The following is a 14,229-nucleotide window of genomic DNA, read 5'->3' as shown; positions in this document are numbered from 1 at the left end:
TTTGTAGAAAACAGCTGCGGACCCCACAGGGTGTTCAGATGGCATTTGTCTGCAGTGGTGGTACCATGCAGAGAAACACCAATGTTTGTGCCATTTGTTCTCTACAAAAAAAAAAAGTGCTGTGTGTTCTACTCATATGTGCTGTCTTCTGCATGTAGGGTGAACCTGGATGATAATGGGTATTGCTCATCCCCATTTAAAACAGCAAATGAAGATAATGAACCTGCATTATTAGATGTAACGTGTTAAGTGTGCGCATTCAGGTCTACAGAATCTACAGCAGATTTGAATGTTTAAAGAGCTCACTCACACCAAACTCAGCCCCAGGTATCTTGGAGATAGCAACATAGGTGGCTTCCATGAAATCTCTTTTAAACTACATGTATCACTTGAATATAGTGAGTCATGTAATACCCTTTTTATATATTAACCTTTTAATTATTTAATTTTAATTTATTTTATATATGGACAGATTTTAGATCCTGAAAACAGTAACTTTCATACTGACCTCCCTTGATATTCCTAGCTGTAGTTGGCAGAGAGAAGTTTGTCTGTATTGGATTTTTAGACACATTCCTTTTATGTGAAGATCCAGACTGTCTCCACTCTGGAAAATAGCAATCACCAACTTAACATGGAATATTATAGTAGAAGTTATTGTTATTTTCATCAATAACAGCTCAGAAGAATTAGCCCTATTTGATTGGTGGTAGTAGATTTGGCGTGACTAGTATGTGCTCTGAATCACATGACTCCATGTTTATCATAAATATACAGCTAAAAGGAATGTAACTTTTCAGTGTAGTGAAGACCAGGAATTAATTCAACATATTTTTTAATATAGAAATAACACTACATATTCTCTGTAAGTTTGTTCTTTTATGAAGTTATAAGAGGTAAACTTATTTGATTCCCCTGTCAAACATATATGAATATCCCCAGAGGGCCATTTGAAAGAGCTATTTAAAAATTGCTCATAACAAATAGATGACATTGGAAAGAAAATCCATGTATGAACTGCAGTAAGTCCCATTTGCACTTGGGAAAATTATTATAAATAGAATTGTGGAACTGAGTCCTAATTTATTCCATATTTGGACCGCTTTAATAACTTGCTGCTCTGCTTATGATTACTTAATCATTTCTTAGAAAACAAGTCTATGCAATAGGGAATTGTTTATTGATTATTCCGACAAAGAGGCAAGGCAAAATCCAGAGCCATTAAGAGATTTTTGCATACAATAGAAGGTGTATTTAAAAGAAATATATACTAGTTGTCCTAAAAATGGAAAAAGAACCTGTGCTAAACCTTCTGCAGTTCATCGTGCTATCTGGAAAGTGATCTTTTGCTAGGTTTTAAATTAGAGAATGAAAAAGTACTGAAAACAGTGTTATACAAGTAAACCAAGTGCTGTCTGTGTTTGTCTCCAGCTTGTGGCTCTCCTCCAACTTACTTGCAACATTTCAGGACAGGAAGGGACTTGACTCATTCTAACAATAAGCAATGGCTGTAACAGCTCAGTGACATTCATGTAGAAATGGATAGCCATTGTTCGAGGCCATGTGCTAATCTGATTGAAAGCATGCATTCAGGAGTCTGCGTGAATTGTGCAGATCAGACTGTGAACCAGCCCAGATCTGTGCCAGACTTGTAAACCACTTCTGTTCCAAAGAATTTACATGCAGAGGGAGTACAGCATAAACCCATATGACACAGGAAAGCTAAGGAAAGGAATGAATGATGTGGAAAGGTTACAGTGAATATTTAAAGGAGCAAAAGGGAGTTGCATTACACAAAGCACTGTTCCGCAGAGAGGTGCCTAACAGCATTAGGGCAAGCAGCTGCAGTGACAAAGGAGTCCTTGTAGTGAGTTATTTTCCAGCTGAGAAATCGCTCCTTACTGATGTGGTGGCCATAGGCATATGTCATACTGGTTCACACTACAGAGGAATAGCACATAGGCATGAAGGAGAGCCTTGTCTGTATCCGAACGCTCGGCAGTCAGTCTCAGAGTACAAGATGTGAAGATGGTTAGCAGGAGGTGTTTGTTGGTCTGGTGCCTCATTATCCGTTCTTACATTGCTTATGTTGACTGCATTCTCCATCTGTGTGCCAGCTGTGGAGCCAGGAAGGCCAGTTGATCAGCACTGCCCTTCTACCTGCTCATGGTAAGTTTCTTCAGCTACTTTAACGTCCCATAAACATGTTTATATTCTGAAATCTAACTTCGGGATATTCAAAGACTGGATACAACCTTTGCAATACAAACCATGTCTAGTTACAAACAGCCTCATAAACTTTTCTTGTAAGACATTACTCTTCTTATTCATTCTGAATAGAAGCTGTCTTATTATCTACCTTACCGTCCTTTACTGGAGGCAATGGGGAACGTGACCACTGAGGATGACAAGGCTGAAAGTTTCTTTAAATCTTAAGAAGGCTGATGCCTTCTTTAAATCTGTCTTTAAAAGACAGACCAGTTATCCTCAGGGTACTCTACCCCCTCACTTGGAAGTCTCGAATGTGGAGCAGAATGCACTCCCCCACAGTTCAGGTGGAAACAATCAGAGACCTACTACATGAACTACCACAAGTCCATTGGACTGGATGGGATTCACCCAGAGTTGCTGAGGGAGCTGGTGGAGGTGTTTGCCAAGCTGCTTTGTACCATCTATCAGTATTCCTGGTCAACCAGAGAGATCCCAAAGGACTGGAGGCTTGCTAATGCGACTCCCATCTATAGTAAGGTTGTAAAGAGGATCAAGGGATCTACAGTCCTGAGCCTGGCTTGGTGCCGGGAAATGTCGTGGAACAGGTCATCTTGAGGGAGATCACATAGCATGTGTGGGACAACTGGGAGATCAGGCCCAGTCAGCATGGATTCCTGAAAGGCAGGTCCTGCTTGACCGACCTGATCTCCTTCTATGACTAGTGGCCATGCTGGTAGATGAGGGAAATGCTGTTGAGGTAGTCTACCTGGACTTCAGCAAAGCCTTTGACACTGTTTCCCACAATATTCTCCTGCAGCAACTGGCAGTCCATAGTTTGAACAGGTGCACTCCTTGCTGGGTAAGGAACTGGCTGGAGGGCCGGGACCAGAGAGTGGTGGTGAATGGAGTTAAACCCAGCTGGTGACCAGTCATGAGCAGTGTTCTCCTGCAGTCCGTATTGGGGCCTGTCCTGTTCAGTATCTTTATTGATGACCTGGATTGAGGGCACTCTCGGTAAGTTTGCAGATGACACCAAGTCAGCAGGAAGTGCTGATCTGCCTGGTGGTAGGAAAGGCCTACAGAGGGATCTGGATGGGCTCGATAGCTGAGATGAGGCCAATAGGATGAAGTTCAACAAGACCAAGTGCTGCATCCTGCACTTAGGCTACAACAACCTCAGGTAGCACTACACGCTTGGGCAGAGTGGCTGGAAGACTGTGTAGAGGAAACAGACGTGGGTGTGTTGGTCAACATGAGCTAGCAGTGTGCCCAGGTGGCCAAAAAGGCCAATGGCATCCTGGCTTGTATCTGAACTAGTGTTTCCAGAAGGAGCAAAGATAGTGGTCATCCCTCTGTACTCAGCACTGGTGAGGCTGCACCTCAAGTACTACGATCAGTTTTGGGCCTCTCCATAGAAGAATGACATCGAAGCCCTGGAGTGTGTCCAGAGAAGGGCAACAAAAGCTGTGAGGGGTCTGAAGCACAAGTCTTATGGGGAGCAGCTGAGGAACTGGGATTGTTCAGTCTGGAGAAGAGGAGGCTCAGGGGAGACCTTATTGCTCTCTGCAAATGCCTGAAGGGAGGCTGTGGTGAGGTGGGGATCGGCCTCTTGTCCTGAGTAACTAGCAATAGGGCAAGAGGGAATGGCCTCAAGTTGAGGCAGGGGATTCAGGTTGGACATTAGGAAAAAATTCTCAAAAATAGTGGTCAGGTGCTGGAATGGGCTGCCCTGGGAGGTGGCAGCCTTACCGTCCCTGGAGGTGTTCAAGAAATGTTTAGATGTTGTACTGAGTGGTTCAGTGGGAAATCTTGTAGGTCTTTTATGATTGTAGGTGATTTATGATTCTATGATTATGTCCAAGATAGTTTTGTTAGCTCATGATATTTAAGTTCTCAACAACCTTAATAGAATTAAGAGTGCACTGAGGAAAACTGTACTTAGAGTTACGTTTGTGGTTTTTTTACTTTGCTTCTTCTAAAGACAACCACCAGTAGAGGTGACCAATTTGCTTGTGAAATAACAGACCGTTCCCAGTGATCTTCCTAGGACTGAAGAGTCTTATTTGCAGGATCTGTTCCTCATGTTGTATCTATAAAATATAAAAGACTCAAAAACAGGAAGTAAAACAACCATGTTAGAAGGTAAGATATGAACCTGCTGACATCTCTTTCTTCCTGAATGACAGGATTTTTGAAAGAAAGTAGGTGTTGGGTAGAGAGAGAATTTACATTTACCAGCAGGGAGCATTTGGTGTAATTTGTTTTTTTATTACTCCTTGCTGTCCCGCATACTTCCTCCTTTTATTTCTTCTATTTCATAATTTCACCATAATGTGTGACATTGATTGGAAGATACACAGTTTTACTGTGCAAACACTTAGAAGTATACCCAATTACTAAAAAAAAAAGAAAGTACAATTAATGTCTAAACAATATCTAAGTACTAGGATGATAGTACATTTTTGTTATCTAAATGACAAAGATCACATATAAAACAGATAACCAGTTTTTCTGATCCTCCCGTTATGTTCAAATACGTTACATAACAATTTGTGTGTCTCTGTGTGTTTGCATTGTAACATCCATAAGGTGTTCTTCTGTTCTGCAGTTCATGCATGGGATTTCTGTGGGCCTTTGAGCTGTGTTTTCAGTTCTGATATCCAACTGTAAAAGGCTTTGAATTTGAATTGAAATCTGTTTTACATGACTTATTAGAATAATTATCTTTATAATTTGTGCACAGAAATGGCATTTGAAAAAGCAGGTTTAGTTTAATTTGAAAATAATTAGTAACTTATCCAATAAGGGATCCTAACCAGACAGAAGGAGCGTTTTTGTATTCTAATTATAACTGCAAATTATTGAAAATTCATCTTGAACTTGAAATCAGAAATAAAAATTTTTAAGTGTCTGTTCATTAGTCTGGATTTTCCATTCCTATATTTTTTGTTGATTTATCTTTAAGATTGTGAAGGTATAAGGAATGGTTTGCATTGCCTCTCTTTATGGAATATTTTTATTTCTGACGTTCCCAGACTGTGGCTCATGGACTGTGTGGTCACATAAAATAAATAAATAAAATGCCTATCTTTCACATAAGAATTGTCTACATTTGCCACAGAGGAATTACAATGTCAGAAATGAGAGGAATTGTAACTCTATAATTATAAATGGGAGAGTTCATGGTTGCTGTAGGGGCAAAAGTGGGAGGCACTGGGAATCTGAGACATTCTCCTCGGTGAGATGCTGTATTAGAGTTCTGAGCTGCTTCATGAATAGGAAATGCTGTGCATACTGAGGTAATCCTTCCACTTTAAGCATTCTCAGCAAGGCTTTTGCTACAGCCCTCAGCTGTGTGCCAGGTCCCTCACTTTAAGAAAGCCCAGAAGAGCTAGAGCAGTCAGCTGTCTAGAAGACAGTCTATGGCAAATATTGAAGTGTGCTGGTTTAGTGCAGAAATTAGCATACTGATGGGAAGCATTCCTGTCTCCTTTCTTTACCATGACTTCCAAGAAGAACTGAAGTTACAGGGAAGTTGGAATGATTACTGTTAGAAAAGAAAGAACTTCAATTGATAAATTTTTGGCAGCTTATCTAGGCAAGTTTGTTAAGATTGCAGAAGATCACTTCCTGATTTGTTGTGTGTGTTTTGCAGTGACAACTGATTCTCCATTTATTATTCACTGTTCTAACATAACACCAGCTCTACTAAATTTTCCAGAACCTTGAAGTTACCTTTTTTCATTCTCCAGGTAGATCTTTCCAGAGATAACTTGTGAATAAAAAAGGCATTTGACATACAGCATTAATCTTCTGCTATTCAGGGATGATTCAGTTATAATGACTGTGAGCGAAAGGCATGATATGTTCATGTAATTAAAGCCCCACTTCTCCTTGGGTGGTAATAAAACTTATTTGTCCTTCTTCCTCTCCTGTCATTTTTACCAGTCACGCTCTGAAGATTCATTAATACTTCTGTGTAAGAAAAAGGAGTGAGAGTCCTGTTCCATGGGGAGCATGATAAATAACAATAAATAATAAAAAAAATATATAAAATAAAAGGGAAAGTGTGTATTCAGACATGCAAAAATGGCAGTCACTTCTGAACCATGGGAAACTGTTCATTGCTCAGCTAAGACCCAGGGTAATGGTTACAGGACATAATATATTCATCAGAAAGACTTTATCAGAAAACCTAGTCAAAAACTTAATGGGGCAATGCACAGAGTCATGTTTCAGTTCATGCTTCAGGATGTAGCTGTATTGTCTTTCTGCAGAAGAAACGAAGCTTTTCTGATACATCTGATATAGCTGCACCCTCTTACTCTTCTGAAGATATTAAGAATCTTCTGTCGTTTTAGACCGTCTTGGGTGTGATAAAAAGAGTGAGCAATGTGCAAATGCCACAAGGTACACAAATGTGAGGAGAGGATGATGAAGTACCTGAGAGATGGCAGCACGTACACACTTGGGAGCTTTGCTACTATACGCAGCAGTTGCAAAAAGCTCTTTTTTTTATATGCTATATATCACCTACGCCAGTGACATAGAATCATAGTATCATAGGATATCTTGACTTGGAAGGAACACATAAAGATCATCAAGTGCATTGCATGACTCCATATAAGACCACCCAACACTCAAACCCAATGTCTGAGAGCTCTGTCCAAATGCTCCCTGAGCTCAGGCACTCGGAGCCGTGCCCACTGCCCTGGGCATCCTGTTCCATGCCCACCGCCCTCTGGTGCAGACCCTGTCCCTGACCCCCACCTGTAGCTCCATGCCATTCCCTCAGGCCCTGTCGCTGTCCCTCTGCTCCCTGTGAGAGCTGCAGCTGCCGTCAGGCCTCCCCTCAGCTCCTCTGCTCTGTGCTGCACACACACAGCAGCTCAGAGCTCCTCATACACCTCGCCCTCCAGGCCATCTTTATTGCCCTCCTTTGGGCACTTTCTATGCTATCTTATACTATGGCACCCAGTGCTTGAGGTGAGCAGAGCAGGGCAACCTATTTCGTCACTGGCTGTGCTGGGCCCAAACCTGCAGCAAAACCATCACGTTACACTGAAGAATGTGCTTTTAACATCCTGGCTGAACTGAAAAACAGAGATTGGAGAAAATAGCCGCAGCACTGTTTAACCTGTGTCATAGAAATTTACTCATAACTTCTATGGGTAGCACTTATTTTCCCCTGGTCTTTCCAATGGCACTAAATTGTTAAGATATTTTCCCTTAATTCCAGAAAGGGTTCCTCTTGCTGAAATATCATCCTTACCCTATAATTGCCTGTGCCTGGGGTGTTCTTTGACAAACAGCTTGTTCTTCCTTGATCCCTGGCCAAGATGTTGACACAGCACTTCATTTGATTCCTGCTGAAAAGGAAGAACAGTACAAAGGAATAGATTTCAGAGGTGCCAAAAAGCAAAAGTGTTTGGGGACAGAAGGGAGCCACAGTCCATCAGCCAGGCAAGTAGAAGCCCACAGGAATCCTGAGAATAGGTTGCTATGAATTTAGGGTGGCTTTCAAGCAGAGCCCTTGCTGCTGCAGGGAGTGACAGGGGGAGACAGCTCGTTGCAAGAGAACCCACCTAAATTGCCAAGGTTTAGCCAGAAACTGGCCTTTTAGGGCATTTCTAAAACTGAAGCTCATGAGGTGTTACGGGATGTACATCACTGTGTAAACAAACAATGTACACTTCTGTACTCCACAGTGACCCAAACTTGACCTCATATTCTGAGGAATTCAATACTCTGCAATCACACAATGACAGAATCACAAAATCATAGAATTGCAGGGGTTGGAAGGGATCTCTAGAGATCATCTAGCCCAACATCCTTGCCAAAGCAGGCTCCCCAGATCAGGTTGCACAGGTAGGCATCCAGGCAGATCTTGAACATCTCCAGTGAATGTCAATATCTGAACAAAGTTTCAGAGTCAAACTTTCAGTGTCCTTAGGCCAAGCATCCCGCACTGCACTCATGCCTGGTGAAGCATCTTCTTTCCTGATTTTTTTTCGTGGAAGAATGTTGAATAGGTACCAGAAAAAAATGAGTTATAGTCTAAGAGGCAGAGGTGCAAACCTCTTGTATTCCACTGTCATCCTGGACTTTTCAAGTCCTGCAATCTGGTTTTCTTCTTTTTATTTTTTTCTAGGCAATCTCCACATACATCAAAAGTCATTCTCCTGCCTACTAGCAAATATTTTAGATTGCTGAGGGTGGCTGTTTAGGGAAAAAAAAGGGCTGAGAGAGAAAGAGAGTGGTGTCACAGGTCAGGACTAAGCTGTGCTGCCAGTTGTATTTATTAGCCTTACTTGCATGCTCTTGCATGACAATCTGTACTGTTCAGCTTTAATTTAATTTCCATTAACCTTTGTAAAACACATATACTTGGATATGGGGAAATATGACTGGGTCACTACTGCATAGGTGGAAGGAACAACCAGTTCACAGCCAAAAACAGATTAAGAAAAGGCACCTTAGGTATTCAGCAGGCTGTTCACTTTGCTGACTTAAGGGATGAAGGAGTGATTTAATCCTAAAATGCCAAGAGGTGAATCCTGCCCATGTCCCTAGACATGCAACTTATCCTCCGATTAGTTCCCCACAGAAACTTCATACAATGTATGAATGTGCTATAAATTTTGCAGCACGTAGGTCTGTATGTTCTTATACTATAGAGACCATAGTTGTACACAGCTTAGATGTGGACCTGGACAAGCTAAAACACATTATCAAATTGATTCAGCCTCCAGCTACAGTGCCATGCAAGTAGTACTGTAACCTCTGGGAACAGTTAGGATGTAGGGAGTTAAATATTAGTGGGTAACTATAGAGTTCTATGCAAATGATATTCATCATCCATGCTTCTGACCCAATTTTCAGGTGAAATATTATGTTTACATTAATTGGCTGAGACAAGTATTTTACAGTCACCTCTGGAATGCAGTACCTTACTGCTCTGGGATTCCACACCTAGTAAACAAGGATTTTCTGTCCTTTGGCCTGTTTTTAAACAATTTGAAATGATAATAAATACTAGAGATTAACTTCCAGAATATATGCTGGGCCACATTTTCCAGCTGGCATGCAGCTGAAGTTGCTGTCATTGCTGCTTATCTGTCTGGGTGCTGTGTTTTCTTACAACACATCAATCATTTGCATTCATTGTAAGAAAGCAGATTCTTAAGCCCATGCAATGTAGGAATTTTTCACTTCCCTCTCATAAGTATTCCATATTACAAATGCATTTTGTCACAGAGTGAATCTACACCTCTAAATCACATAGCTACAATGCAATCTCAGACCATCTGCACTGTACCTATGTGCATACATGTACTGACTCCCAGTGAACACTGGAACAAAACTGCTAATTCCCTCTGTGACAAACTTGGACTTTGGCCCAGGAGGAGGGCTGTCCTTGAGGTGCTGTAGGGGCTAAGCTGTGTCTGCCTTTCTCTGTCCTACAGAAACCTCTTCCACCCCACAGACCTCCCAGCCTGGCTTGCCCATGGATGCCCTCATGTTGTGCCCCAGGGTATGTCTTATTGACCATGGACAGTGTATTACAGACAGCTTCTGTGAGCAGCACAGCAATCCTGTAATTAACCTGGGAAAGAGCCAATTTGAAAAAAGGCATGTCCAGTTCACTAGTATATGCACTGCTTTAGTATAAGCAGAGACCTTGGCCTACTACAGGGAACTGATGTGGAACCCACAGGTGTAAAGAGGACAATCTGGTTGCCCTGGAGCATGAAGAGACCAAGCAGAAGAGGGACTGACATTCTTAGTAGGCTTGCTCAGGCCCAGTCACATTGACGGCCCAGTAGAAAAAGGCCTCAGAGACACCTCAAGGGTAGTGTTGATGCATGCAGCTTGTTGATGAAAATTCCACTACAACTCTCAGCTGGTTTGGTAATGTTTTATTTCTGGCTTTAGGTTAGCACTAACAGTTCCTAGTCTTTTAAAGCTAATCTAATGGTGTTAACACTAACATTTACCACTCTGCAGATAGATTTGCACAGCTAAAACACCCACTCCTGTGCACAGCATCTCACAGCTGTTGGCTTCAGCATCATTTGCAGCTCGCTCAAGCCCAAGGTCTTACTCATTACCCTTGAGGGAAAACCATTTTTCACACACCATGAAAGCCTATTGCTATCAGTTCCTCCCTTCTGCCTCCCTGGAAGTGCCATTTTGGCAGTCAAATAGCAAACCAAACCCTCACCTTTGAAGTCTCTATCCCCCAGCTCTGCACACATTCCTTGATTCTTTCATAGCTCAGCCCTGCTGGTGTCTTGTGTTTGTTCATGTACATATTGCACCACAATATACCAGTCACTCTTTTCGTTTTCATGCACTGCCGTCCAGCTAGGCATGCTCAGCCCATGGATGCTATCCACCCTGCTATGTGCTCGTTGGCAAGTTCTGAGTACACAACTTTCTGTATCAGAAATGACAATCTAGGTAAAATCAATTGTTATTCTTTAAGCAAGACTGGACAACCACAGGACCAGACTGAGTGCAACGTAGTCTTGTGTGATTACACCTACAAAGTGCTATTCATGACAGAGGGCTTTCAGAAAGGCTTTCTGTGTTCTCCCTCGGTGGCTACCTTGGTTTTAAACATCCAGATGCAAAAACAGAGCACCAGACTAAGCAGCTGGTACAATTAATAGGGGCTAAAGAAACATGGTTCATACATACACAGACATAGAGTAGGCTAGTAGAAACAAAATGGTCCAATATAGGTATTGCTATCAATCTGATTATACAATGATGTACTGATAAAGATAGTCCAAATTGTCCACTTATTATAGCTCATTCCCAATTAGAATTCATCTAAGCCTGCTGCACACTGCTCAGCCTCCATGCATCTGTGGTGCCGGGCTCCTGCACTGCCCTTCTGTGTCCTCAGGGCAATGGCACCAGCCTGCTCCACGATAGAAGGAGGGTGTTACAGCCTGCCAGGAATATGACATTTGTGTTCATCCTTTTCCACCTCATCTCCTCCAGAAATATGACACTGATGCTGGAGGGTTTTCTCATCACTCTATGTCTGTAATTTGAAATGGTTTCTGATACAGTCTGCTTACTTGTTCTTTCCTCATTGGTTTGCAAGTTCCAGGTTGTATCTGAACTTCCTATATATAGTATATTTTACTTATGCTAGAGGCTTGTGTTTGTCATCCCTAAAAATGCAGTTTGCAGGCTTCCTTTCCTTCAATGACTAATAGCTGTCCATACAAATGTGTGATTTGTGTTTATAGTCATAGCAATTCTAGCATCATTCTGCACTCTCACTTAGAAGCCTTCTCCTGTCATTGCATGCATGTACTTTCAGGGGCTCCTTTTCAACTCCATTCTCCTTCAATCACCAGAAAACTGTGGCTTCCTGATAACCTGATGAATGTTTCTTAGCACTTCCTAGTCACTCATATGTCCTTGTTTTAGAGTCAATTCTGACAATTGACAAAAAGAATCACCCCTCAAAAGAGACACAAAAGACACACACAGACATGATATTCTGCTAGTTGCTAGCTATGGCAGTGTCACCAATGAGCTGTCAGTTTATAGATGCAGTACACTAATGGATAAATGATCCGGATTGTGGCCTCAGTAATTTCCACCATGACCATACTTACGTAGAGATAAATTGGTGGTCTTACCAGTGATGAAGTTTCAGAGCATTTCCCTCTGCCGTGTGCTGTTGCCAGATGCCTCCATCAACTGTTGGAAATATTACTCATATACAAGAATTTGGTATCCAGACCTGGTCATCTTGGTCCCAACAGGGACATTGCTGTCATGGGTCACAAATCTTTTCTGAACTACAGAGAAACTGGCAAGAATATAGTCCTGGTGACCCTGCAGTGAAGGTTTCCAAATCAGAACCAATGTTGGGAACACAGCCTGCCCATATGCTGACTTCTCTAGGAAGGATGGCTGATGTACTTCCCACATGCCTATTTGTTCTCATGTTTTCAGCTCTTCTGGAAAGGCTTCATACAGGAGTAGGAGTCAGATATAGGAGGGATGAGTTGCTAGAAAGCCCTCTGGAGGCAGACCAAACCCAGCTCCGCAGATACACAGTGTGCATGCGACTAGCCTGGACTAACACTAACATTTTGGAGATAAGCTACGATTGCTACAACCCCACAAGACAGGGCTGCCATCTTCATAAGCACAGTTGCCAGCTCTCCATAGCTGAATTTGGAACTGAATGAATTTGGAACTAATGCCAAGATCTTGTGATATTCCTCACATGAAAGCCCATATTTTTCATTTCTCTTTGCTCCTATACATTTGTAAAGCCTGGATTATTTTTAATTATTTATCTGAGGAAGTCAATAATTATTACTTTCAAAAACAACCACACATTACTTTTTTTTTTTTTTTTAAATACAGTGACTGGTAGAATTCACATCATTTGATTTAGAAAGAGAGATAGATAAGTTTGAGGTAGTTCTGTTTACTTACAGAGAATACATCAGTTCTGTTGTCCTGACCTAAGCATGATGCCAACAATGGGATCTAATTCCTATGATGTCTCCATGCCCTTCAGTGACCAATACTTGCCAAAAAGTCTCAGCTCAGTCATGTCAGTGCTGCCTCTCTGACTCAGCATCCTTCCAGGTAAGCATGTCTCATGACAGAAGTGCGTGATCCATTCTCACATCTCAGTCTCTGTGTCCTCCTCAGAAGATCCTGCGGTGATTTGAAATTTATCATTTTCATACATCAGAGAACCCTTCATATAAGCAAGGAGAAGTCACCACAGGTGTGGTCAGCCACCCTGTCACAGATGAGAGGTTGCTCAAACAGAGCTGAAGTGTGGTAACTTTTCAGATGCACTCAATTACTTGTGGTTACCACTTGCTAGATTAGCTGAGAACTTTTTTATACTGTGTCAAATGTGTCGTGTCCTTAAAATCCACTGTCACAGTTGTGAATGTTAGAGGACTAGTTTGGATGCTTCTGTAGTAGGTGGAAAGCTGCCCTCTAGGAGGAGATGCTGCTGATTATTATTCATTTCATTTATTATCACCTTCATAGAACTCTTCAGTGGTAAACTAATGATTTCTTCTTATTAGTCCAGGATATCCTGATCTATGTTTGCTCAGTTTTTTTTTAATTGTTTCTCTTTGAATTCAAATGGCATTTACCCCACATACTTGAACAGTCGGTGCTATTGAATTCTTAGATAAATTTCTGTTCTCTCAAAAACTTGTGGGAGGTTTACTTGAGCAAACCCAAGTGACCACCTTTTGGCAATAAATATGGATATCTTGACACTGCTTTTGGGCTGCTTAACAGACCCCTGGAAAAGTAATAGCACCTTTCACTTCAGCTGTGCAATTAAGTATAAACTGTTTCTAATCTATGGTTTTCTCCCTTAGTTTCTGCATACATGATTTTATAAATTATAAAACCAAATTGCTTTGGTGCAGCTTTACAAGTGAAAGCAGCCTCTTTATCCTTGCAACACGCATTATGACACTGCTGTTCTCTTGCAATAGCCTATAATCAAGAAGAAAACATTTTTTACTCTGAATTAACATGAAAGTAGAAAGCTCGAGTAACATGTGTTTTTCTTCACTTCTCTCTTTTTTTTTTTTTTGATGCAGCTACAGTTCCTGAATATAGAGTAGCAGAATTAGGTTCTTCCAAATCAGTAGAAATATGTAAATTATTTCCTAGTTTTTGATGGTTTCACTCACACAATTCATTCAGAACAGGAACAAAAGCTTAGCTGTATTATTTTCTTTATACCCAGGCATGTAGAAACCTTGGATGTGCTGCTGAAGGCATAACACAATGCAATTGGCAGAGATGCAGAAACACGTACATCTTGCCAAAACATGTACAAAGAGGAAAATGGAAAGAGGAAAACACATGAATTATGGAATTATGGAGATGTCAGACAATTAGATTAAATCCTGATGCTAGTTATGTCAGTGTAAATCCATGAATACATTTTTTTTTTTTTATAATAAATCAGATATTGTTCTCTGTCTTCCA

The sequence above is a fragment of the Cyrtonyx montezumae genome, unplaced genomic scaffold, assembly GCF_038088225.1.
Source record: "Cyrtonyx montezumae isolate F1298 unplaced genomic scaffold, pur_monq_1.0 scaffold_8, whole genome shotgun sequence".
Lineage (NCBI taxonomy): Eukaryota > Metazoa > Chordata > Aves > Galliformes > Odontophoridae > Cyrtonyx > Cyrtonyx montezumae.
Note: the sequence above shows the minus strand (reverse complement) of the source record.